Source organism: Ochotona princeps, chromosome 13 (assembly GCF_030435755.1).
Source record: "Ochotona princeps isolate mOchPri1 chromosome 13, mOchPri1.hap1, whole genome shotgun sequence".
In the NCBI taxonomy this organism is placed as follows: domain Eukaryota; kingdom Metazoa; phylum Chordata; class Mammalia; order Lagomorpha; family Ochotonidae; genus Ochotona; species Ochotona princeps.
In genome coordinates this window covers 2,283,908-2,309,905 of record NC_080844.1, presented here as the reverse complement: position 1 = coordinate 2,309,905, position 25,998 = coordinate 2,283,908, and the positions used below count along the sequence as shown (strand labels likewise).

Here is a 25,998-nt window from a genome sequence, read left to right as displayed (position 1 = left end):
TCTGCATCCAGTCATGCACAGAGACAGCAAAGGCAGGACTATGAAGCAAAAACAGAAGAAACTACATACAGGGAAACTGGACCTAGCCCTTGTACAGAATAGGACTGGTGGGTGATGGCAGAGATGCAGAAGTTGGGAAGGAAGAAATCAATAAGATCCCTGGAAGATTTCAGGCCTTGACACCAGGGTGATGGTGCAGGGGGTTGGTGTGGTGCTGGATACAGGACCTACCTCTGGAAGAACACAGCCCTTCACTTAACCCAAAACCAGCAGGTGTGGTGGGCATGAGTAATGCACAGTGGATGCAAGGCGAGCAGACTGACTGGAGGAGCAGTCAGGTGAGTGGGGCCTGCTGCAGATACCATGACACTGGCTGAGTATGTCTTGTCCAAGAGCAGCTGGTAGAGTGGTGGGTGTACTAGAGGTATGGGGATATTGGCCAACACCCCTGTGTAACCTCTGGTCACAAAATGGAATCACTTTGGTTCAGGCCTGTGTGAATTTTCTAACCTGTTCTTTATGTATCCACACAAAATGCTTTGCCAGGGCCTGCCATGATATCATAATGGTTAAAGTCCTCACCTTGAACATGAGGGTGCAGGGTCTAATCTTGGCAGCTCCACTCCATCCAGCTCTCTGCTTGTGGCCTGGGAAAGCAATCAAGGATGGCCCAAAGCCTTGGGACCCTGAACACACATGGGAGACTCGGAAATAAGTTCGTGGCTCCTGGCTTCGGATCAGTACTTGCACTAGCTATTGTGGCCACTTGGGGAGTGAATCATTGGATGGAAGATCTTCCTCTCTGTCTCTCCTCTCTGTACATCTGCCTTTCCAATAAAATAAATAAATCTTAAAAAAAAAAAGAGTTTAAAAAAATGCTTTGCCGGTTTCCTGCTTTTTGAGCCAGATCACTAAGCCAGCAGGCTCTGCTAGCAGCCCTCAATTCCAGCAATCAATAGGATAGTATTTATTCATTCATTGTTACTATAACTGGATCCTGCGGCTGCCCGAGCCCACCCATTGTCTCCATGGCAGTCTCTTGTGATTGCTCTAGCCTACCCATTGTCCACACTCTGTTTTCATAGTAGCCTCCTGTGATTGCTATAGCCTACCCATTGTCCACATATCATCCTCATGGGAACCTTCTGTTGCTGCCCAAACCACCTGATTTTCTTGACAGTATAAGCTACCCTTTATATAAAAACAATCTAAGCTCACAAGTCAGGGTTACTTTCTAAGGAAAGGAGACTTGACTCCAGTTTCATTCCAAAATTTAATCCTATAACATAAAACACAGGAAAAACAGGATCATTAAGAATGTTTCCCTGAGAGGCAAACTGGGTTGTATTTCTCAGGACAGCATGGCAAGTTAACACTGTAAATGTGGACATGGAAACCATCAATAAATAGAAAACACAAGGACTGAGAATCCACTTTGAAGCAACAGTAAAAACAATAATCAAGCCATCAATTAATCAATCAGGCAAAAAGTACACTGAAAAACCCAAATGCATCTTCCACAAAATGGCAAGAGGACCAGACCAAACAAATGGAAAACAGCAGCCTAAGAATATCATAGAAATGATAAGAAAGGGAGGAAGAAAGAAAGAAAGAAAGAAAGAAAGAAAGAAAGAAAGAAAGAAGCAAAAAGGTAAGAAAAAAAGAAAGAGAATAGATAATTTCTTGAATCCATTCCACACAGAAAACGCATTGAACAGAATAAAAATTTTAAAAATTAGCTTTCTAAATCTTATACATATTGTCACAAATAAGCCTACAACATACAGCACAAGTAACAAGGCATTATTGAAAATGTTTCCCGTAGAATTGTATACAAGCATCGTCACATCTTCTCCTGACCAGGCTCAGGATTACAATGGAAATGTGGTCATGGAGACAACCAACAGAACAGTCAGGGCCTAAGAATTTCCTGGAAGCATAAATATACAATAAATAAATAAATAGATAAATAAATAAATGAATAAATAAATAAATAATGGAAAGGACACTTTACATAATCCAAACCTCAAATCAACCAATTCTCATGAGTTCTGGATGCAAAGGAGGAAGAGTTAAACTTCACAGCATGACACACTGGCACCAAGCACAAACACAAAATGCCATTCCATCAAAAATAAAATTGGGGACACTAGGAAGGGAGACTTACTAAAAGTGAAAAGGAACAAAAGATGTATATATGTAAAATCTGTAAGCATTCTTTACAACAAGCTTGTATGCAACACTTGTGGAATAATGTACAAAATGTGGGGAGAGTATGAAAGGAAGTTGTAAAAGAAGGGTGTAGGGAGACTATTGTGGAAATTTGACACTTATAGTATTGTAAGCCAGCTGCCACAGGTTGTGTCAGGCTCCAGAACACAGGATGATCACAGGCATGTGGATGGATGAGTTGGACCAACGAGAAGGTGACAGCACTCCAACTTCGGTTGGTCATGAACAAGTGAAAATTCCAAGCTCCTAACCTGAGCTCTGTTCTTGGCCCTCACTTTTGCTTCACTTGCAAAATCCCTTGTGGCACCCTGATGGCAGGGAACATTCTAATTGGCTGCATCTGTTTGACCTCACAGGGCTGTGTGGCCTGTCCAATCAGCAGCTGCCTGGTCATAACAGCCCAGAATCACGCAGCCTTGGCATTCTAGAAAAACCGTGGTGACACACAGGCTCCTCAGCCTGCTGGAGAAAGCAGGTGAGTGGCTCAAGCTCTGTGGTTTTTCTCCCCACAGGTCATACCAGGGAGGATGTTCAGGCTCTGTGGAAGCCAGCAGATGGTAAGTGTTTGGGGCTGGGTGTCTATTGAGTGGGAGTGTGCAAATCTGCTGAAAATGTAGTGAAGCCTAGGGCTTTTTCAACACTCTTACTATGAAAGCATTTCACTTTTCCATCAATGACAATATTTGTTGATCTCTAAGGAGCCAAGTTGATTCTAGCTCTCCATTAGAGATCGTGTTTTGAAAAACACATGTCATGGAGAAAAGCCAAGTCAAGCTGATTTTCACATGCAGAGCAACTCACACATCCTATCACTTCTCTCACTTTTCCCTAACAGAATACAGTTTGATGAAATAGGGTCACCATATTGTAAAAGAGGACACTTCAGTCTGATGGCTAGTTTTAGTGATGTGGTTGGGTACAGAGTTAGGGTCAGTGCTATCATTATATCCAGGAATATGGTTGTGGTTAGGCCAAAACCTAGATTTTGGTTTGGGGCTAATTTTAATGTCAGGTCAAATTAAGGCTTATGATTTAGATTAGCAATGACTCTAGTCTTAGGATGATTAGATGTAGTCAAGGCTATCGCTTATGTTAAGTTTCGCTTTAGTAGTAAGTTTACTGTTAGGATTGAGTGTTGAGTTACAGTTAGCCCCATGATTAGGGTTAGGATTCCACTTACAAATAGGATTAGGTACAGTCCAAGGTTAGTGCTATTTTATGAAGTAGAGTTGGAATTAGGATTAATGTTAGGGATAGATTAATGTTTTTATTAGTGCCATATGTAGAGTTTATGTTATAGTTCTGGTTCAGATTTAGTTTTTTGTTACTGCTAGATTGAGTGTTATTGTACTGCGTGGCATTAGAATAGAGTTAGGGTTACAAATAATGTTAGGATTAAAGCTGTGGCTACATTTAGGATTAAGATGTTTTGTGCTGATTTTAGTGTTATGGTTAGGTTACAGTCAGTGCTAGGACTATTGTACTTAGAGAAAGAGTAATGTTAGGGTGAGGGCTAATGCTAGTGCTAAAGTTTTTTCTAGGATTAAAGTTAGGTCAAAATCCAGTGTTAGGCTTATGATTAAGGTTTCCGCTAACATTGGATTTAGGTTTAGTGTCATAATCAGGGTGATGAGAAGAGTTAGCATTAGGATTAGGGTTAGAAGTACAGCTGGGATAGGCTCATTACTATGACTAGGCTTCGAATTAGGGTTAGGGTTAGAGCTAGGTTTAGGTTTAGGGTTAGGCTATTGGCTAGGTTTTGAGTTGTGTTATAGTTAGTTTAAAAGCTAGTTTAGTGTTAGGACTGGGGCTAAATTTGGATTAAGATTAGAGTTATCCGGTCCGGCGGCGTGGCCTAACGGCTAAAGTCCTCGCCTTGAAAGCCCCGGTATCCCATATGGGCGCCGGTTCTAATCCTGGCAGCTCCACTTCCCATCCAGCTCCCTGCTTGTGGCCTGGGAAAGCAGTCGAGGACGGCCCAATGCATTGGGACCCTGCACCCGCGTGGGAGACCTGGGAGAGGGTCCAGGTTCCCGGTTTCGGATTGGAGCGCACTGGCCCATTGCGGCTCACTTGGGGAGTGAGTCATCGGACAGAAGATCTTCCTCTGTCTCTCCTCCTCTGTGTATATCTGGCTGTAATAAAATGAATAAATCTTTAAAAATAAAGATTAGAGTTATCTCAGGGTTAGTTTTTATGATTAAGGTTAGGTTCATTCTGAGTAGGATTAGAGCAAGGGTTTTGGTTATTATTAGAATTATGGCTAATTCAGATTGAGTTTAGGACTAGAGCCAAAGTTATTGTTAGGATTATGCTTCCAGTTTGGCTATTAAAATGTCAAGAGATTGAGTTAGTGTTATAATCAGGGCTAGGATTAGAAATAATGCTAAGTATTAGTTTTTGGTTTATGTTTGGAACTGCAAGTAGATATAGGGCTAAGATGAAGTTTAAGGCTGAGGTCAGACTTAGAACTAGGGTTAGCTCTTGAGATTGTACTTTCTATAGGGTTAGAAACAACCAATCCTAACTCTCATCTGGCCCTAATGTGAACACTAACCGTATCCATACAGTAACACTAACCTGATTCCTAATTCTAAATCCAGCCCTGATTCTAAATCTAGTCCTAACCCTTATCCTAACCTTGATCCTCTAATAAACTGTAGGCCTATTGTAGCTCTCATCCCAGCACTATCCCAAATTTTAATTCTAACCCTAACCCTCATGATAATCATGCCCTAACTCAAACCCTAACCCTACCCAAAACCTAAGCATAAACTTAACTCTAACCATAGCCCTAACCCTAATTCTAAGTGAACCTTAGAACATAGCCTTCATCCTATCCTAACCCTGACACTTACCCTAAAATTTACCTTAGCTCTTACCCTAACCTGCACAATGACTAATACCAACTGTAGTCCTAGCATTAACTAATCCTAGCTCTAAATCCTTACACTAACCTTTGCCCTAGTCCTAATGCTAATCTTTCTCTGACTATAACCATTGAGCTCTGACTAATATAAATCATAACATGAACAGCAATCATAGCCATAGTCCTAACTCTAATCTTAGTCTTCATCCTAATGCAAACCTGAGCCAACCCTAACCCAACCCTAAGAGTAATACCAAATTACAGCTCTAACACTAACCTTAACCATAAATCTAATATCAATGATCACTCTAGTCTTAACTCTAATTCTAACTTTAACCTTAATCTTAGCATTTGCCTTAACCCCAGCCCTAATGCTAGCACTAATGTCAATATTAGTGCCAACTGTAGCACTGGCCCAAAGTTTAATACTAGCCCAAACATAACCCTAACTGTTATCCTAAATCTAATATCAGCCAAATCTCTAGCCTTAATGTTTATGCTAATCCTAACTCTTGCTGTAAGATTAGCCCTAATTCTAATCTTAACCCTAACATTAATACCTATCATAGACCTATGCATTCTCTTAACCCTGTCACAAATAACAGTCCTAATCCTTGTCCATCTATACTATTAGCCCTAACCCTAATCTTAGCCAAACACTAATCCCATTTTTTAAAAAAAATCTAACTGAAATATGAGCATAAAAGCTAAACATAATACCAACCATAGTCATCATGCCAACTGTAACCCCAGACCTAAACACAACACTAAAGTTTTCATTAATCCTGAACCTAGTCCTAAACCTAAAACAAAACCTGCCCCTAAGGTCAACCCTATTTATAACTCTAAGCCAAGCTCTATACTTTACCTAACAATAGCCCTACACCTAATAATGACCCTATTTCTACTACTTAGAGCATCCCTAGCTCAAACACAAATCAAACTCCTAAAGCCAATCATAACTCATACAATAATCACAGCCATAGACGTGTGTGTGTGTGTGTGTGTGTGTGTGTGTCCCCTAAAGCTCGGGTCTCTAAATCATTCTTCCCCATTCCTGGCCCTGGTCCCAGCCACCCATTTTGCCTGGATTTCTTTTCTAGTTGGGACGCAGCACAGCTGAGCATCTTGGTGGTTTGGTGTTGGGCTGATTAGCGTGCAGACCTGACGGGAAGGAGCTGCGGGCAGTATTGTACTGCCCCAGGTGTGGCCAGCAGAGGCAGGTCATCACTCAACCTTGATCCCAGCTTCCCGTGGTGGAATGAATGTTCCTTTCTCTCTAAAGAAATGGGGAAAATATATGCATAAGTCAATCAGTGAGTCAGTCAAAACATTAAATTTAAAATTTAATCAGTTTTTAGAAAGACTCCCCAAGAACAAAGAAAGAAAGCAAAAAGAAGGAGAAAGAAAAAGAAAGTAAAAACTAAAAAAAGAAAAAAGAATCCCAATGAAACTGTTGGACAAGTGTAGACAATGGGATGCTGGACTGTCTGACTTTGTACCAGCCATGTTGGGGCACACTTAAAGAAGAGACTGATGGAATCATAATCCCTTAGGAAGGATTATACCAGTGTAGTAAAATAGGGAAAATCTGTCGGGGATGGGAGTTTGGGGAGAAATCCCACTCTAAACGAAATTGTAACACATAACTCAAAAATTCAAACAAAAAGAAGAAAAAAGTGCAGGAGACATGGAAATGAGGTGTAAGAAGAGAGGGGGGGAGTGACTTTTTTAGCAAGACTCCCCAAGAACACAGAAAGAAAGCAAGGAAGTCAGTTAAAATTGAACATCTAAACAATAGGGGAAAAAGGTGGAAAGATGGGAAGGAGGGGATAAAGAGAGAGGGGGAAATGAATTTTTAGGAAGACTGAGAGGACACAGAAAGCAAACAGGCCAACAGCGATATCATGTGGCAACAGTGCGTTCACCTACACTCACCAAAAGCCACAGGGCAGCTGGTTGACCACCTTACTCGGAAGAGAAGGAGGGAAAGAATCGGTGGGGCCTCTGACCTGTAAGTGTGCGCACCCGGGAAAGGGACACACGCGGTGCCAGCGGCCCCGCCTCCTCAGAGAGCGCTCCTCCCGCCATCCTGGAGGAAGAAGGGGCAGCTGGTGCCCCTCCAACCCTCCCCAGAGGACTGTGGGCGTATGAAAAGCCCGAACTCCTGGTGGGGGAAAAGGACTCCTCACCGACCCAACCCAAGGCCATACATACGCGCACCACTGCTCCCCTCCCCTCGTGCAGGCATCCAAGTGGGGAATGCAAGGGCTTGCAGCCCTGGGGATTCACCAGGAGGTGCCAACCAGCGAGGTGGAGGAAAGAACGAATGAACCAAGGCCCGACTGCCAGCCACACCACAGTCCGGTCCATGGGACACAGGCCGACAGACACACCCTTGTGTGGAGGGCTGACTCAATGGATCTCATCGAGGGTGTTGCTCTGCTACCTACAAAACCCCGGCCTGGAAGCAGATCACCTAGGGATGGTTTAGCGCCAGGTTCCCCATGAACTTGCATTGTGTGACAGGCAGAAGGGCGGCTCCCTTTCCAGCCACGCCCTGTTTCCCTGCACAGGACCAGTCCTGTGGCGTGGCAGGCAAACAATACGAAGGAGCCTAGGTTGGCCTGGAATAGTCTGTCCCCCGCGTTCCTTGCAATGTGCCCCTGCCATACGTTGGGAACTTTAACCACTACATTATCGTGCCAGGCCCCCTCAAATTACCTCTATTCTATCAAGCTGTATTATCGTCATAAGCACATTTGACCAATCTTGGGAAGATCATCTCATTCTCACCACCTCCAAATGCCACGAGAACACAGCAACAGTGATTCTCCTACAGGTCAAATATGTCTGTAGTGGCACCTTCCCCACTGTACCATGTGCTGCTGAGCTGGGAGAAGAGATGATGCAATGCCTGGGGTGCTCCAATGTTGGGAGCTCAGCGTTCCCATTCAAGACCTGAAGCATGCCTTCTCCAGAGACATTCCACAGGGAGTCAGAGATACTCCATTCCCCATCCACGGAAATCAGAACAGCTTCTCACAGAGTTGAACAGGCTTGCACAGTCAAGGCCATCTAACAGAAGACAACACCAATGCATCCCCAAAGGAGCTTCTGGGTGTAGTGACTCTCCCATGAACTTGATCCAGGCCAGAGTAGGATCCTGTGGATGCCATGTGGGATCCCATCAGATACACCCTAATGCTCACCTTTCACTCATATACACATGCACACTGCAAACAGACACATGTGTGTATACACTCATTCATCTCCCCATTGCCCAACAATCTCTGGCACCTACTAGCCCACCGCATAAAGAGTTCTGATTATTGAGGACACACAGCTTCCATTTCAGGGCAAGCAGCACTGTGGGCCAGACAGAAGATGGTAGAAGGTGGAGATGTGGCCACCCAGGCCACAGGTCCCAGGCCGGCAGGCTGAAGGGAGCATGGGACTCACCTGGGATCTTATGTGAAACATAGAGCATTACCACCTAGACAGGGAGCCCCAGAGCTTGGAACATTCTGAAGCATCACTCACATACATGTCATTGGAAAGTTGCAAAGCAAAGGAGGGATGATGGGAAATGCCAAATGAGGCACCAAAATGAAAGTCTCAACACTGACCTGAGGACTGGTCCCCAGGAATCCCACTGCAGATGCTTGGTCCTCATAAGCCAGAGGAATGCTGGAAGGGAAGCATTATCGATGGGGAAGCAGCATCCAGGAGTGCCATGCCCTTCCCTGGGGTCAGCAGCCCACTTTTCTCTTCAGGAGGGAGCTGTAGTTCAGCAACAGGAGCAATATGGGGAAAGGAAGGGGCCTCTCATTACAGGATCACCAGGTGGTGGGGAGCAGCCAAGGACTGCTTCAGTGGGTCATGGGCTGGGGCTCAATCAAAGCCTCCATTGAGAGCTCCTAAGAACACATCGCCTCCAGCTAGACATACAGCAGGAACTCAAGGCCAAGCACACACAGCTGAAAGGCAAGAATAGAGGCTGACCAGGTAAGTGCCAGTTCTGCTCACCTGCCCACATTGCAGCAGGAAGCTAGAACTTCCTCTAGCACAGGGTGTATAAACATGGTCTCCTCTCCAGGGGATGGTGGAGAGTGTGTAATGAGGTAAAGTCAGGGCAGTTGATAGGATTCCCACTGCACATCTCAGGCTGATGCATGCTGCTTCACACAGCCATTGAGGCCAGATGGGCCAGGCAAGCTGCCCACATCCTCAGAGCTTGCAATTGCCTCAGCCCAAGGTTCAGATGCCAGTTATGTCTGTGTAGTCCTTAACTCTGGCTCTGTTTCAGGTGCAGAGAAGGCTGGGCCCACCTACAGAGAGTGTCAATCATCCCCCTGCAAACACTTGGGCCAGAACAACTCCATAGAATGACTTCACAGCCCCTGTTTCAAATCCTACATGTTCTGAATCAGCAATCCTGATCCGGCTTCTTCTCCACCTTTCCCCCTTTTGCCTTGGTGCAAACAGCAACAAGGAACTCTGACAAATAGTCTGTGGGCAGGGTATAAAGAGGATGCATTCATTCTTTAGTCTAATATGAATTTCTGAGCCTAGAATTTCACAGGTCAGAAAACCTTAGTCATAAACTCAGAAAATGCTTCCTTCCAGAGTTCTCACTGCTATCCACCTTCCAAACAGACCTGGGGAAGAGACAGACTGACTGTTGATGTGTGTGTGTGCTTATGTATTTAAGAGGCAGAGTAGCAGAGACACGTAGGGGTAAGACAGGGTGTGAGATAATTCATCCTCAAGCTGGCCACTTTAACCAAGACTGGACAAAGCTAAACCCAGAAGCCGGGAACTCCATCTAGGTCCTCCATGTGGGTACAGGGGCTCAAAGCATCTCCCGCTGTTTTCCCATGTGCATTAACAGGAAGTTAGATTGGAAACAGAGCAGTTAGGATTCTGATGTGGGCTGTTGACATGGAAAGTAGAGGCTCACTCCCATGTGCCACAAAGCCAGCTCCAGGCTTGGTATTTCTAAGCACAGGGCAATGAGATGATGGTTTGCAGAATGGCACATAGGAAAAAATTCATGACAGGTGAGGGCCACAGTCATGGCCAGCCTTCCTATCCCATGTAACCACTCCTTGATTGGGTGGACAGTATGACTGAATCGCTCACATGGCCACTTCTGAATGGAGCCTTCCAGGTTCCAACTGCTCCCCACCCTGAAGGTCTGAGCTTAAGCAGCAATTCCTTGAGGGACCCTCCCCTGCCTTCCTAGCTTGAAATTAGTCTTGCCCAACTGTGGAACTTACTGCTCTGTCTGTCACCCTTTTTTCCAACACATGTCTCAACATCCTGTGCTACATGCAGCACCCAGAGGAATACAGAAAGCATAGTAAAATTCCAGGTCTGCTGAGTTCCGATTGCACTTTTGAGCTGCCTGATCCCCACTGTGTCAGCAACAGTAGGGGTCGGTAATAACAGTCTCCAAAACAAGCAGAGAAGCAGAAGGGGCTCCCAAGAGGTGGAGCAGCTTGGAGTGAGTCCAAGGAGACAGATCCCAGAGCCTGAACTCTCAGTCACTCAGACAAATGGCTTTCTGGAAGTCATTAGGCAACAGACAGAGCCAAGGAAATGAGCATTAGGGTAAGCAGAGAAATAATGGGTAGATAGAGGAATAGAGGAGCAGGTGGGTCCATTGGAGTGTGGAAGGAGCGAGTGAGAGAACACATGGGAGGATGGATAGGTGCATGAAAGGGTGGGAGGCGGGGTGAATGGATGGCCAGGTGGATGGATGGATGGATTGGTGGGTGGATGGAAGGGTAGGTGGATGAATAGATAATGGAAGAATAGGTGGGTAGATCGATGTGTGGATGTTTATATGAATGAGGGAGTGTATAGTAGATGGATTTGTCATTGTGCAATGCAAGCAGGTTGCCCCATGCCCTGAACCTCAGTTTTCTCATCTGTGCAGAGGGTCTGCCTTCTTTCATAAAAGTCTAGCTAAACTTGTCATGCAGCCCTGACTGTCCGTGGACCACAGTGGGAGAAATTCAGAGTAAGGATTACTCACCAAACTAGTATGTGAGGCCAGTACTGTGGCAGTGTTGGCTAGGCCTCTGTCTTTGGCACCATCATCTCATAAGAGTATCTGTGTCCTGGCTGATCCACTTCCCATCCAGCTCCTTTTTTGGTGTAACAGGAAAACAATGAAAGACGGATCAAGGCCTTGGGACCCAACACAAACACGGGAGAGCCGGAAGGATATCCTGGTTTCAGACTGGCTCAGTTCTGACTGTTTCAGCCAGTTGTCAACTGCACTAGCAGATGCAAGATCTATCTGTGTCTTTTCTTCTGTCGATAACTCTGTCTTTCAAATAAAAACAAAACACATATTTTTTGGTTACAATAAAAGACATATGCACCAGGGACAAATATTGTTGAGCTTTCACCAGGAGAGCTCTATCTTGGCTGGAGGACTCTGGAAGTTGATCTTGCATAATAGCCACTGGTTGAAAGCTGCTCACCAGGAAAGTGCAGCTTAGACTAAAAACTGGTGCATGGTAAAGAACCCGCAGGCTAGCAGATAACTGCCAAGACAGCAGCTGGACAGTGTCTCTCATTTTGGAGAGGTATCAGAGCAGGGTGTTTCTGATCTGATATATACAGCACCAGGAATTATCTGACTGTCATTGTTCAAGTAATCAAATTAGATTCACAAGAAAAATTTCCAGTTGAGCATATGCTAAGCATGAGACACACATCAGTCAAGAACAAATAAGGTCTCTGAGGTTGCTGTTGTGGCATAATGGGTAAAGTTGCTGCCTGCTTCAGTGCCACCACCCTATATAGGCGCTGGTCATGCATTGGCTGCTCCACTTTCAAGTCAGCTCCCTGCTACTGCCTCCAGGAAAGCAGTGGAAAATGTCTCAAGTGCTAGGGCTCCTGTCATCAGCATAGGTTATCTTTATGAAGTCCCTTGCTCTAGCTTGGCCCAGCACTGGAGCTTGTAGTCCTCTGAATAGTGAACCAGTAGATGAAAAATCTCTGTCTCTCCCTGTCTCAGTTACTCTGACAAAGAACACAAGTAAATAATTTTTTTTAAATTTAGGTATGTCTGTCAGTATGTGCGAGTGTGTATGTGCATGTGTATGTGTAAGTATGTGTATTATGTGTGTAGATGTATATACACATATGCATGTGTATGCATGTGTGTTATCTGTGTGGATGCTGGATGCTTGGTGCATATGTGGATTATGTGTGTATGTGTATAGATGTGTGTTCACATAGGGATATTTATGTATGTATGTTATCTACATATGTTGATATGTGTACATATGTGTGTGCATAGCTGGATGCTTAGTGTTTATGTGGATTATGTGTGTATGTGTATATTTAAGAATGTGTATTTGTAAATGTGTGTAGGTACATATGTGTGCATATTATGTATATATTTGTGTATTTTTGTGCATATATGGTTATGTATATATGTATTAGCATGTGTGTATGAATATTTATATGTGTCTGTATGTACATGTGTGTATGTATGTATATATTGTATATGTATTTTTACATATGAGTATTTCTGTGGATGAATGTGTGTGTGAGAGAGAGAATGACATTACCTCTGGATCTCTGTGTGGGAGGTTGTAGGCACATGGCACACCATGTCTCTGAGGGGAAGCCCCTAACAATGGTTTCAGCTAACCAAGACTTCAACTCGGCCTGCTTACTGGGCTATACTTCCTTGATAAGCAGCTCTAAGAAATCAACTGCAACCCACACCCTATTTGCCAGCCACAGGTGGTGAAGATGACCCGAGGCATAGCTTCTAGCTTATGTGCTATACCTGACTCACAGCCTACCTGCCTGTGACCTGAGTCATAGCTTCCATCCCTGTATGAGGAATGTGAATTGTGACTTGGTCAGAGGGTCCAGAGTGATAGACATGCCTTCTAGCAAGTTGCATGTGCATTGTTGCATGAGAGAATTATCAGAGACTGCCCTCTGCCTTCCCTTTCCTAGTCTAAAAAAGTTGTGTTTACCTTACAATAAATGGACATACTCAATCAGGCTGTCTCTGGTGGGTCTTATGGCTGAAGAACATTGTTGTCTCAGCCCTTTTGTGATCTCAGGGGACTGCTGGGAGGAAACCCTAAGACGTGTGCATAGTTCCCTGTCCTCAGGGTGACCGCAGTCTAGAAAGAGGCATTGCAGAACCCAGACAGATGCAGCTGGGCTCCCCAACCTGCATCAGAGACTCCTGCTGTGTTGAGAGCAGGAAACAGGGGCTGCTGTGACAGACTGGTGTGGCCCAGGGAGCCCTGAGGATACTACAACTCAGCTGCCAGATGCTACGTTGCCTAGCAAAGAGACAAGAGAAAAGAAATCTGTCAAGCCGATTGAGCAGGGCACGCAGAGGTGCTGTGGCAGGAACAGGCCTGCAATCAAGGCCACAGACTGCACGCGGGCATGCCAACAACCACAGCACCCACTCTACTTCCATGAGGGAGCCAGAGCCCTGTATGAAGAGCACAGCCAAGGACTCCATGATTGACTTCAAAAGCCTCAGAAGGATGCTCCAGAGAGGCTTCTGTGAGAGGCTGTGGCATTAGAGGACAAGACCAGCCTTCTCCACAATCCCAAAGCTGGGTGACCACAAAAGCACAGACTCAAACACAAAACAAAGGCCCTGGCCAGCAGAAATTGTGAACAGCCAGAAAGATTAGGGGAAAGACCAAGAAGACCCCTGGCAGTGTACCCCTCAGCCTGGATATGTGGAACAACAGGCTGCAAGGTCAGCTTCACTCATGCCCATGGTGGAAATGGAGGCCTGCATTTCTCAGAAAACAGTTAGAAACAGAGAGTACTATGGCCATCCGTTCACTGTTTGCAGTCTGTCTGCATGTGAGGGAGGCTCCAGGCTTCAGGTGAAGGAGGATAGGCCATTCATGCCAGTGTGTTCTGAAGGAAGGCAATCCCAGGTGATCCCTCAGATGGGGCAGATGCTGAACAGCACCATCCACGCCCAAGGGACTGTAGCAGACTCTGGGGACCCCTGAAGCACTGAGAAGGGTTTTCTCAACCCTTTCCCATCACAGCACCTATAGAATCCCAGAAAGTCTCCCCACACAGCAATGCCAAATCCTACACTGACAATCTCTAGTGAGGGCTGTTAGTTGAACCAGAACTCCAGACAAATAATATCTTATTGGTTCTGGGGTAAGCATGTCCCAAATATTGTTTGAGTTACAATTTAAAAATTGCCAGTCCAAATGTTGTATTTAGGTGGACCACTTCTATTTTATCTGCCAACTTGTGTCTCCCATACGTCAGTCTAGGAAACTCAGAAAAAGTCAAACTTTATCGCACACACATGCAAACTGCATTGTATCCTCACATCTGGACTTGATAGTCTCCATTACACAGTTACTATACATCTCCTTAAATAAAAAGCCACAATACAAAATCAACAATAGGAGAAAAAAATAGAAATTTACAATTCTGTGAGATTAAATAACATGCTACTGGATAGGATCGTCTAAATTACACAGTTACTATACATCTCCTTGAAAAGCCACAAAACAAAGTCAACAACAGGAAGAAAAAAGAAATTCACAACACCATGAAGTTAAATAACATGCTACAGAATGACTACTGTGTTGCTGAAGAAATGTAAAAGAAAATCAAGAACCTTCTTTAATTAAAGAATGCTACAGTATGATCTATGGGTCATTGAAGAATGTAATGAGAAGAAACTGTTTTTGAAGAGGTGAAACAAACAAAACAGTTCAAAATCCATGTGATATATTGCACTGACCTTTGTTTGGGAGGTGTGTCTCTTGTAGCCAGCAAATGGATGGTTTTTTTTTAATTTTTGTTTTTTTTTAATCCAGTCTACTAATCTGATGTTTGATTGATGAGTTTAAGCCATTTACATTCAGGGTTAATAGGAATAGGCAGTAATTTGGTCCTGTCATTTTAGCAATTTTTAAAATTGATTTATTATTGTGCTGTAATTTTACTGGGATGTTCTCCACATTTGCCTCGATCCTTCCCACCCTGATCAACCATGTAATCATTAATTTAAAAATATTAAAAAAAATCACCACCTTGGAAGCTCATTTTTTTTTTCCAACAATGGAAAGCGGAGTGTGGAATAGAGAAGAACACAAAGATGGCATCCAAATTCTGTTTGTCTTTGTTTGGCTATCAAGATGGAAACCAAAACCACCCAGAGAAGCATGACTGTGAGGAAACATGCTATGCCTTGGACCCATGGACCATTCAGAAGTCAAACTGCTTGCAGCCGTCTCAGAAATGGACAGTTTCCAAGGTGACGGCAGCAATTGCCAAGAGATACTACTGTTTGGGAAGGAATTTCAGAAGGAGAGCTCAAGAGTCATGTCCTAGATAAGTCTGCTCTGACCCTGAAAGGATTCGCTGTTCTGTCAGTGTATCTTGGATATTCATGTGCTGTGCTTAGAACATGATGTCGACAATATGTTCAGACAATGTGATCACACATGCCTCTCCCCTCCCCACTTTACTTCTTCTTTCCGTCTTTCCTCCTTCCAGTTGTAACTCCTCTTTACAAGTTCTCGGCGCAGACATGTTCTCAACCACAGAACCTGTGACAGTGGAACCTTAGTGTTTTGGAAGAAATCGTCAATGCTTTTTTTTTTCTTTCTGCATACTAGATGGAAACATCTGTTTGCAAACCCAGATAGAGAATCCAAGAGGCGCAAGAGGTTTCCATGTAGAGACCTTTCTGTGATGTAAGACCTTTCTGTCCCTTTGCAAAGTCCTCCCTTGCTGGGTCATTGGGAACGTGCACCTGTTGGATGAGCTGCTGGATTGCTTTGGACAGCTCAAGAATCTCTTCAATGATCATGTTGTGGAAGTGACCAGCACATTTGCACGTCTCAGTCTCAATCAGGTGATTTTGAAGGGTTCATGAGGTGGGCTCATCACAGCTACTGTGATGATCTGAATAGGCTCCATTGCAAGTAAGTCACTGTTGCCAGCGCCAGAGTGTGTGAGATGATGGCCAGGAGAGTGTGTGTTTCTCCACTGCCACCTTGAGTACTGAGACTAGGGCTTGTGGGCGGAGGTGAGGAAAAGTGGGTGAGGGCTGAAAGGGCTTGAAGAGAAGCAAGGAGTGGGAGGAAGCATGGAGTTGCATCCTGGGGGCGGGGTGGCTGGTGCCAGAGAGCACAGAGGAGATGAAGCAATGAGAAGAGAGGAGATGCACCAATGAGAAGAGCTTCTGTAGGTGGGCAGAGTCTGGTGGGTGGGAGTCGGGGCCAGAGGGAAGGCCTGGTTGGTGGAGGCTCGCTCCGCTGGGCTACTTAAGGCTGCTTCCAGGCAGCCCACCCCCAGCTCAGATTCTGTGGGAGCAGAGCAGGAGCAGGTGCCAGAGCCACTTCTGCTGCCACTCGTCTGCTCTGTCTCTCACACACACGCACACACAAATTCATTCTTTGTCTCTCTATCCCACCCACCCCTTCTTCCTCCCCCGCCCCTGTAAGCCCTACACCTGTGGAGTCAGAAGACAGACCAAGGCAGTCAGAGCTTGAGGTCCTCCAATCATGTCTGCCTTGCTGGAGCCTGAGGTCCTCTCTGACTCTGCTTCCTAGGGGTCCCCCGTGCCTGTCTCCCCAGTCCTCAGCACAGCTTTCCTCTGTGGCTCTTTTTGCTGTGCCAGCCACCCCTGCCCCATGGGTCCCTCGGCCTGAGGGAGTCCCATGTGGGCGGCAGTCTCCCCTAGGGCTTCACGCCATCTCTCGTGGTCCCCAACAGGGCCCTGCATGTGCACACATCAATGTGAGCCTCCCGGCATGCCCTCCCCTCAGAGGTCATGCTCTGGCATCAGCTCCCAGTCCTCAGCGGCCTCCACCATTTACCACATGTTCATCCTTCCCTCCCTCAGCAGCTCCCCACCTGCCCATGGGTGCTGTCCCTGCTCCCCAGGGCACCTCAGTACCGACTTGCACTGCCTCACCAGCATTACTCCAGGCCCATGCGGGCATGCCCACACCTCCCCAGAGTCCCCCACCATGCTTGCCAAGCCCTCAGCTATGCTCCACAGCCTCTCCAACACTCCCCTCATGTCCCCCCGACCAGGCACACCTCCAGACTCAGGGCTATTCTGCCACCTCCTGGGCTTTCAGCTCTTCCAGTCCCAAGGAACTCAGTTACTCCTCCATTTCATCCTGCCGCTCCTCCTCCTTCCCCAGCATTCTCGGGGACTCAGCCCTCCTCGGTGAGAGAATGCTCAGTCCCTTGGAGTTTTCCGGAGCCTCCTCCCCTCTTGCCTGCACTTTCCCTCCAGCCTCTGAGACCCTTCTTGTGTCCCCAGGCCCCTCCCTGGGCCTCCCCACATTCCTGCAGCCCTTACCCTTACCCCATCAGATGCTGACATCAGCTGCAGACTCAGGGCATCATGACTTTCCAGGTCCTGTCTCTTCCTTCACAGCTGTCAGGGACCTCAGAGGTGTGTAGGGGAACTCCTGCAGTCACTAGAGGCAGGCTCCGGTGTCCCAGGCATCACAGGACCACCTTAGTGTATGGCAGTGGCATCCCATGTCCATTTTCCAGGTGGACCTGGCTTTCGTTGGCCCGAGGTCTTCCCTTGTGGCTCTGCATCATGCTCCTGGTGCCTCTCCCTCACAGCCTGATGTTGCCACCCCCATAGGTTCCCTGCCACTGCCCGCTATGGCCTCCTGTCGCTTGCGTGCACTGACAAGTGTTTGTCGGGGTTGGGGGTTGGTTGGCTGAGATGGGTGGCCTATGGAGTGTGGTGCTGGAGTTTCCCCTTCATTGCAGGTGTGCACATGTGAGGGGTGGCTGAGTTGCATGGTCCTGGCTGTGTGGTTGTGTCCAGTGCCACCCCATCCCCCATGTGGGATCACCCTTGCACTCGGAGGGTGCTGGCAGTAAGATCCCACATGGTAGGAGCTGGTGTGTCGCCTGGCCGCCATGCGGTTCAGCTGTCCTTGTAAAGGAGGCCCTCCTTTTCTGTGCCCCTTAGTCTTGGGGGTTCACTGGTCCTTAGCTCCCAGTTGTCACCCTTTCTCATGCCTTCCTAGCTTGTCAGGTGCCTCCTGCTGCTGTGCCTCCTTTGTGTCTCCATTTCACTCTTCATCTGCCTTCTGGTCCCGGGTCTCTACGACCTTGTTGTGCTTTGCTCCCTGGGTCCTGCTGCGTCTGTTGGAGAAGACACTCAGGCCCCTTCCGTGTGTTCTACACATGATTCATAGGAGGTTGGTGTATCAAGCTTTTCCATAAAGATCATCTGGTCCCTCTCCTCAAACCTGCCAGGTCTCATTACCCTTGCTTACCTTCAAAGGAAAAGTTACTCTGTCATTGGGAGACTTGAGGATTGATTGACAACCCAAAAGCACAGTGGGCTTCACATGGAGCTTCCAAAGCAGCAATTTAAAGCTCCAAATCCCCAGAGCTGTCCACTGGGCAGCCAACAGGCAGAGCCTGGTGCTGAATGGAGCACTGGCTGCCCAGGGACAGGTCCCCACATGTACACGGTGGCCGGAATTGGGACTCCAATCATGAAGATGATCCTGGCCTGGCACCCACCAGCAGGCAACAGGCCACTGGAAGTTTTTTCCACTTGGCATATAATTTTAGCTTCCCATTAAGAAATATGACTGGTTAAACCTGTCATATGACCAAGCTATCCCGCTCCTAGGAATATACCCCAAAGAAGTGAAATCTGCATGTGAGAAGGGGATCTGTAATCCTATATTTGCAGCAGCACAATCTACAATAGCAAAGACATGGAAACAATCCAGATGTGCATCCAAGGAAGAGTCGTTAAAGAAACTGGTACATCTACTCCATGGTATATTTTTCAGCTGTTAAGAAGAATGCAATTATTCTATTTACAACCAGGTGGTCCCAACTAGAGACCATGATGCTCAGTGAAGTGCATCAATCACAAAAGAACAAATACCCATATATTCTCTCTTATGTAAGGAAACCAACATGGAAAGTGTAGCTCCAATAGTCCAATCCATACTGTTTTTGATTTTTTGTTTGCTTTTTTGGCTGTATCGCATGTGTTTTGGTGTTGTTTTATTTCAGTTTGGTTCCTTCCAAATAATCTCTTTTCTCTATTCAAATTCATCATGGGCTCATGAATTATATGATGGCATCGTTTTTCCAATGGGGAGCGGAAAAAAAAAGAAAGGCGATTCCCTTTCAAAATTATGTAAGAGAGGACACAGGGACAAATGGTTGTAATATGGTGATAATTTATACTAAGATTAAATTAATATGTATAGTCATCCTTCCAAAAATATGCTGTATTGAAAATGAACAATGGTCAACATTGACAATCATCTGCTTCTTTCACATAAAGTATCTTGATATGTTGCAGTATGTGAGTGCTCCAATGGAGAATTTGCCTGTGTAAAAATATGTTATTTCCAGCCATACTCACTAGAACTTTTATAGTTTTCATAATGCATAGAATCTTGGAACAACCAAAAAACTTAAAGAGTATAAATTATGTACATTTTGTAAGAAATTATAAAAATATAAATATTTTGTAATAGTATATCTGAATGTATGGTATTATATTGTAAAAATTAGAATTTTAATTAAGAAAAGGACTCACCCTCCCAAAAAAGAAATATGACTGGTTGAAATAATAACTTAGCTACAATAATTTGTATTTCCTATGACTGGGCATGTAAGCCCAGTTAATTTGATCATTGTTTTCATTTACGAAACAGTTGCTACCTTCCATAATCTCAGAAACTGCACGTGGGACCAAAATAGCTACAAGAGTTTCCAATTATTATTATTTCATCAACATTGTGAAGAATGTATTCGAACAAAGGGTGCAAACAGGCACGGCTTCCAAAGGTGTGTTAAACTACAACCCAGATAAACAGCTATAATATAAATCCTAGGAGAATAATTCCATAAAACAATAGAAAAGGAAAAAAAAAGAATGAGCTGGAATGCCTTTTGAGACAAATGTCCTCTAAATGCAAAAGAGTTTAAAAGAAAGATTCCAATGCTTTCTGCTATATCCTTTATTGTTGGAAATTCCATAAAAAGAGTACTATTACTGGAGCTAACACTTAACCCTATGTAGTGTTCCTAGTAATAGCTAGAATAAGTCCTTTAGACAAGTCCTGAGTAAGGAGCTTTGGGAACTCCTTTATCAAGGTGCCGCTTCTGTAGGTGAGCTCAAGATCCAAGGCAAGGAGCAGACCAGACCAGGTTACAACACCTGCTGGTGTATGTGTGGCTCAGGTATGGGCCAGGCTGCACCAGTTCATAGCAACCACTGGCAGATATGAGAACCAGGACAGGGTGCAGGAAAGGCTGGGTCTGGCCACATCACCAGTCATGTCACATTAGGGTTGAGATTAGGGGGCTAACTGTGCCTGGTTGGGTGACAGCACCCAACAACATGAGCTGGAATGGTGGCAGATGAGGCCAGGCCAGGTTACAGCATCCACCAGCAAATGCCAAGGTGAGACAGGACACGTTAGACTGGACTGCAGCACACATGAGCACACAGGAGATGTAGGAAGGTGTGCAAGTCTGGTAATGGAGTAGTAAGGATTCCACTTCTGGGCCACTGCTCCTGCTGGTGAATGTGAAAGCTGGGACTAGAGCAGATCATGCTGGGCAGGGCTACAACACCTGTTGGCCTACACATAACTGGGTTGGAGGAGAGCCGCAATGGGCTAGCTTATCATATCCACTGGTACAGGTATGACCCAAAAGAAGGACAGGAGGGTTGGGCTTTGACACAGCATCAGCTGGCAAGCACTGGAACTAGGGGCAAGTCCTGTTGAGCTAGGCTACAGAATCACCTGGAAAGTGCAAGATCCAGGGCAGGGAGTGGGTCCAGTGGGGAGGCTGTGGGCACCTCTCTAATGGGCTGCAGCTCTCATTACTGAGCATGAAAATCAGGATTGAGGGCAGGCCTGGGTGGACAGACAGTGGCACCCACTGGCACAAATGTGGACTAGAGGGTAGAGTCTGTTGGGTTAAGTTAAGATTCACTATCCAATGATGCATACAAGACAAGAATGAGATGTGGGACAGATCAGACCAGTCCACTGCACATGTTGGCAGGCACAGGAACCAGAGTTGAGGGCCAGTCCAGTGAGGGTTACTGGGAGGGAGTGGCTACGACTTGGCTGCAGCTCCCCACTGGTGTATGTGAGCGTCAAGTATGTGGTGGGTAGGGTTGGACTGGATCACAGCACCCATTGGCCTGCAGAGAAAGGAGGGCAGAACAAATTGATCAACTATCCCCGTGAAGCTTGACTGCAAGCTTCTGGGTGAATGGAAACTCTGAGGTGGACAATGTCAGCCAATTGACTTTGGAAGGATTTCCTCATCTCTGGAGCAGTGATGTCAACAGCATCTCAGAACTATCGAAACCCCTTGAGCATATGCCCCACAACGGGGACCCTGGGATGACACTGGGTACTGGGGAGGCTGGGCATGGTCTCTGCCATTGTATCCTCCCCTCCTCCGGATAAAGGAAGAAGAAAAAGGAAATGTGTAAACAGTGGTCTTGCCTGCTTTCCCCTGATCCTTGACCTTTCCGACCCTGATCAACTATGTAAACATCATCAAAAATAACATTAAAAAAAGAAGAAAAACATTGGGAAGTCACGTTTGTATGTGCTGCAGAGCAGCAATTCTGAAATAAAGTTCTCCCTAAAATTAACATTGAGGTTTTCTTAAGTGTAGCTACAAATGCTGGAGACTGAACGTCACCCTGAATTCTACAGGAAACCCACCCTGTGTGACGGTGGTGCCAGTGATTCTACATTGATGAGAGTGAACACAAATGCAATGCAACCTGTGGACTGTGGAACAGGTGATCATCTCAGAATCACCAAAACTTTGGGTGGAAGTGAACATCACACTTTTTAAAATCATGAATATGTGAACTCTTTCAAGTTTTTGTTCAATTTAAGAGTAAACTCACTGGTGGTTATGTAGTGTCGTTTTTTGGTACAGTTCCTTAGGCTCAGAGGTTTCCCCTTCCACCCTCTCCAATTGCTCTCCCCCTACTGTTTCCCCAATATTCTTTTCTGCTCCAGATATAGAAACATAATTTTTGTAAGATTTATATATTTTATATTGGAAAGCAATCTCATTGTACCAAGAGCTCTCTTCAGTGGTATTTGCAGAGCTATTCTGAATAACCTAATGCAGTAGGAGGAAATGAATTGAGAGAACTAACCCAGGGCTACATATTGAGCTTTTATGGAAAAGATGCTAAGCCTTCTTTTTAGGAAGACAGAAATTCACTAGAGGCCTTCTTTTGCTTTGAAAATTATAAAATATAGTTACTCACTCATTTAGCTTATCTGAGTGACAAAGAGGAATGCCAAAGCCTTTCTTTAGGCTTTTGGCTGTATCCACCAGAAGGATCGAGTGAAGAGTGACCTGAAATGGATATTGCTATAGGAAGGCAAGTTGGGACCATGCACAAGTCAAAAACTTGACTGAAGACATACTTAATTCTGTGCCTGGCGTGATGGCCTAGCAGCTAGAGTCCTCGTCTTGAACGTGCCAGGATCCCATACGGGCACCAGCTCAATCCTGGCAGCTCCACTTCTCATCCACCTCCCTGTTTATGGCCTGGGAAAGCAGTGGAGGATGGCGCAAAGCCTTGGGACACTGAACCTAGATGGGAGACATGGAAGAGGATATGGGCTCCTAGCTTTAGATCCGCTTAGCTCTTTCCATTGCGGTCATTGTCTTTCTTTCTCTCTGTATATCTAAGTTTGCAATAAGAATAAGCAAATCTATAAAAAACAAAAAAACAAACAAAAAAACTGGTTATAACGTGAAGAAAGAAGGGTAAGAACCATATGGTGTTGGGCAATCACTCTGTGCACTCCAGCAGAGGGGAGGGTGCTTGGCGGCACTGGAGGAGGATGTCCTGTCCTCAGTGAAGTACCTGGTGCCTGGGGCGCAAGGGGTGGCCACAGCCTTCTGTGCACACTGTTCCTGATATGGCAGTGGCCTGGTGGTTGGGGCTGAGGAGACCAGGGAGGGGCTGGGCGGGCGCCCGGTGAGCCCCAGGGCCCCTGGAGCTCACAAGGCCCCTGGAGCTCACTCAGGGCCCATACTGCACCAGGGCGGTGGCAGTGGCACAGGAGCACGGGAGGGGTGACCAGGGAGAGCAACAAGGCAGGAGGTTAATCCCAGGGCAGAGCACCTGCTGGGAGATGCTGCTGTGGGGAGCACAAGCAAACCGGTGGACAGAGGCACTAAGGAGACCGCTCTGGACCTCAATCTGGCCACGCTCAGCCTTCTACTCTACTTGAGGCTTGCCAGAACGTGCTGTTTGCACTGCTTCTCCTGCGGGAACATGCCCAGCACCATGCCCCATACTGCCTGTTGCTCCACCTGTGACTGGCCAAAGGGCTGCGCATGCTCATTTGCCTCTAGACAGTTGTGCTGGCTCTGGGTTGAGCAGAGGCCACCTCAGGGGTGCTGCTGGGCATGCTGGGCTGCAGACTGTTCACCTTCCTGGCGGCACTCTTCTGCTTTCACGCTGTCTTCCTGCTCCTTTGCTTGGGCGTCACTCACTACCTGGCCATGGCACACCATGGCTTCTATGCTGAACACCCGGCAGGCTGGCCATGTGCCACCATGCTGGTGTGCTCCACCTGTGTGCTGGCACTGGCCCCAGCCTTCCCACCTGTGCTGGACGCGGTGGAGAAGACCAGGATATGCCATGCATCCTGGAGCAGCAGCTTGACCTCACAACTGGCGCACTCAGCTTCCTTGTTGCTGCTGGCCTTGGTGGTGGGTGCCACAAAACTCGTCTAACTCTACCTGCTCTCCTTCAACCATGATCACCGCAAGATGAGGCCGGCGAGACTAGAACCCACCATCAGCCACGACTGGACCTTCCACGGGCATGGTACCATTGGCCATGCGGCCAACTGGCTGGCAGGCTTTGGCCATGGACATATGCCACCCACTATCATTGGCATCCAGGCTGCAGGGTCTGGCAAGGTCGCGCTGCCTGCTCGTACTAGAGGAGTTCAAGGTGGAGAAGAGGCTGTGCAGGATGCTCTATGACACAACACTGCTCATCCTGCTGCTCTGGGACCCCTACATCCTGACCAGCTACCTGCGGATCCTGGTGAGGACCAGCACCATGCTCCTGGCCTACCTGAGGGCCTCAGTGTGTCTCACCTTCACGCAAGCCAGCATCAACACTGTCGTGTGCTTCCTGTTCAACAGGGAGATCAGGGACTGCTTCTGCGCCCAGTTCCCCTGCTGACAGAGCTCCCAGGTAGCGCAGGTCACCCTCCCTTGTGACTTGAAGGCATTGGGCTGTGAGGGCTCCATGAAACCAGGGCACTGGCACATCCACAGCTCCACCAAATTCTTTGGCTTAGGCAATGCTTTTTTCCTGTTTTCGGTTAAGAATCTGCTTTTAAGATGACTCTCAAAGTTAACAAACACCTGGATTGTACAGCCCTGTGGCCTTTTGGGGGTGGGTGGGTTGAAAATGGCAGAGGCGGGGTTGGGGATTAAGAGGAGAGGTTCCATGTACCAGGCTCACCCCAGCTCTGGCCTCTTCCCTTGAAAGATGCTTTCTAGCTTTCTGGGCAGCAGTAGGCTCTGCCTTCTTGCCCTGGTTCTTGGCATCTTCTACTCCAAATGTGGTAACTTTTATCCTTTCTTTTAAGTGCAGACTACACTCATTTGATTCTTGGACCATTTCTTTCTTTTTATTATTATTATTACAAAGTCAGATATACAGAGAGGAGGAGAGACAGAGAGGAAGATTTGTCTGATGATTCACTCCCCAAGTGGCCGCAATGGCCGGTACTGCGCCGATCCGAAGCCAGGATCCAGGAACTTCTTCCAGGTTGCCCACATGGGTGCAGGATCCCAAAGCATTGGGTCATCCTCGACTGCTTTCCCAGGCCACAAGCAGGGAGCTGGATGGGAAGTGGAGCTCCTGGGATTAGAACCGGCGCCCATATGGGATCCCAGCTCATTCAAGGCAAGGACTTTAGCTGCTCGGCCATGCCGCTGAGCCCTCTTGCACCATTTCTCATTAATATGGAAATCAGCATGAAGATTTCTGGAAAGATGAAACGTCTTTTTCAAAGATGTTTCACAGCATTGTACACAGGGAGGTGTGCTGCTGGCAGAGATGGAAATCCTGGTTTCTGGCGTTGGCCTGGATCCACCCTGGCTGGTGTGGCCCTTGGAGGAGTGAACCAGCAGAGAGAAGAGCTCTTTGTTTCTGTACCTCTACCTTCCAAATAAGCAAAGAGGTTGTTTCTATAAAGAAGATATGGATGTTTCTGTCATAATTGTATGATTTTTCCTTCTATTCACAATCCTATTTTCTTACTTGGGACTAAAATTTAATATCCACTTCCCAGCTCAAAGCCTGCGTTAATGTGCTCAAGTATCTGAATGAATTTGTTTCATACAACTTTATTTTGGTTTTCATACATTTTTAAAAAAGATTTATTTATTTTTATTGGAAAGGAGGATATACAGAGAGAAGGAAAGACAGAGTGGAAGATCTTCCAACCGATGGTTCACTTCCCAAGTGACTGCAATGGCAGGAACTGAGCCTATCTGAAGCCAGGAGCCTCTCCCAGTTCTCCCACATGGGTGCAGAGCCCCAGAGCTTTGGGCCATCCTAGACTGCATTCCCAGGCCACAAGCAGGGAATTTTATGGGAAGCACGGCCACAGGGATTAGAATCAATGTCCATATGGGATCTTGGTGAGTTCAACTCAAGGACTTTAATTGCTTCGCTATCACTCCGGGCTCTCATACATTATTTATATTGTAAATTTTTAGGTCCCTTATCTAAGGCCCATTAGCTTATTTAAGCAAAAATTGTCACACATGCACACATATGTGAAATGATG

At 46.4% G+C, this 25,998-nt stretch overlaps 1 pseudogene; it reads left to right on the top strand.

The window, feature by feature from the left end:
- Positions 1-24,542, top strand: part of LOC131481745 (probable G-protein coupled receptor 27) — a 42,282-nt pseudogene extending 17,740 nt beyond the window's left edge.
- The last annotated feature ends 1,456 nt before the right edge of the window (positions 24,543-25,998 follow it).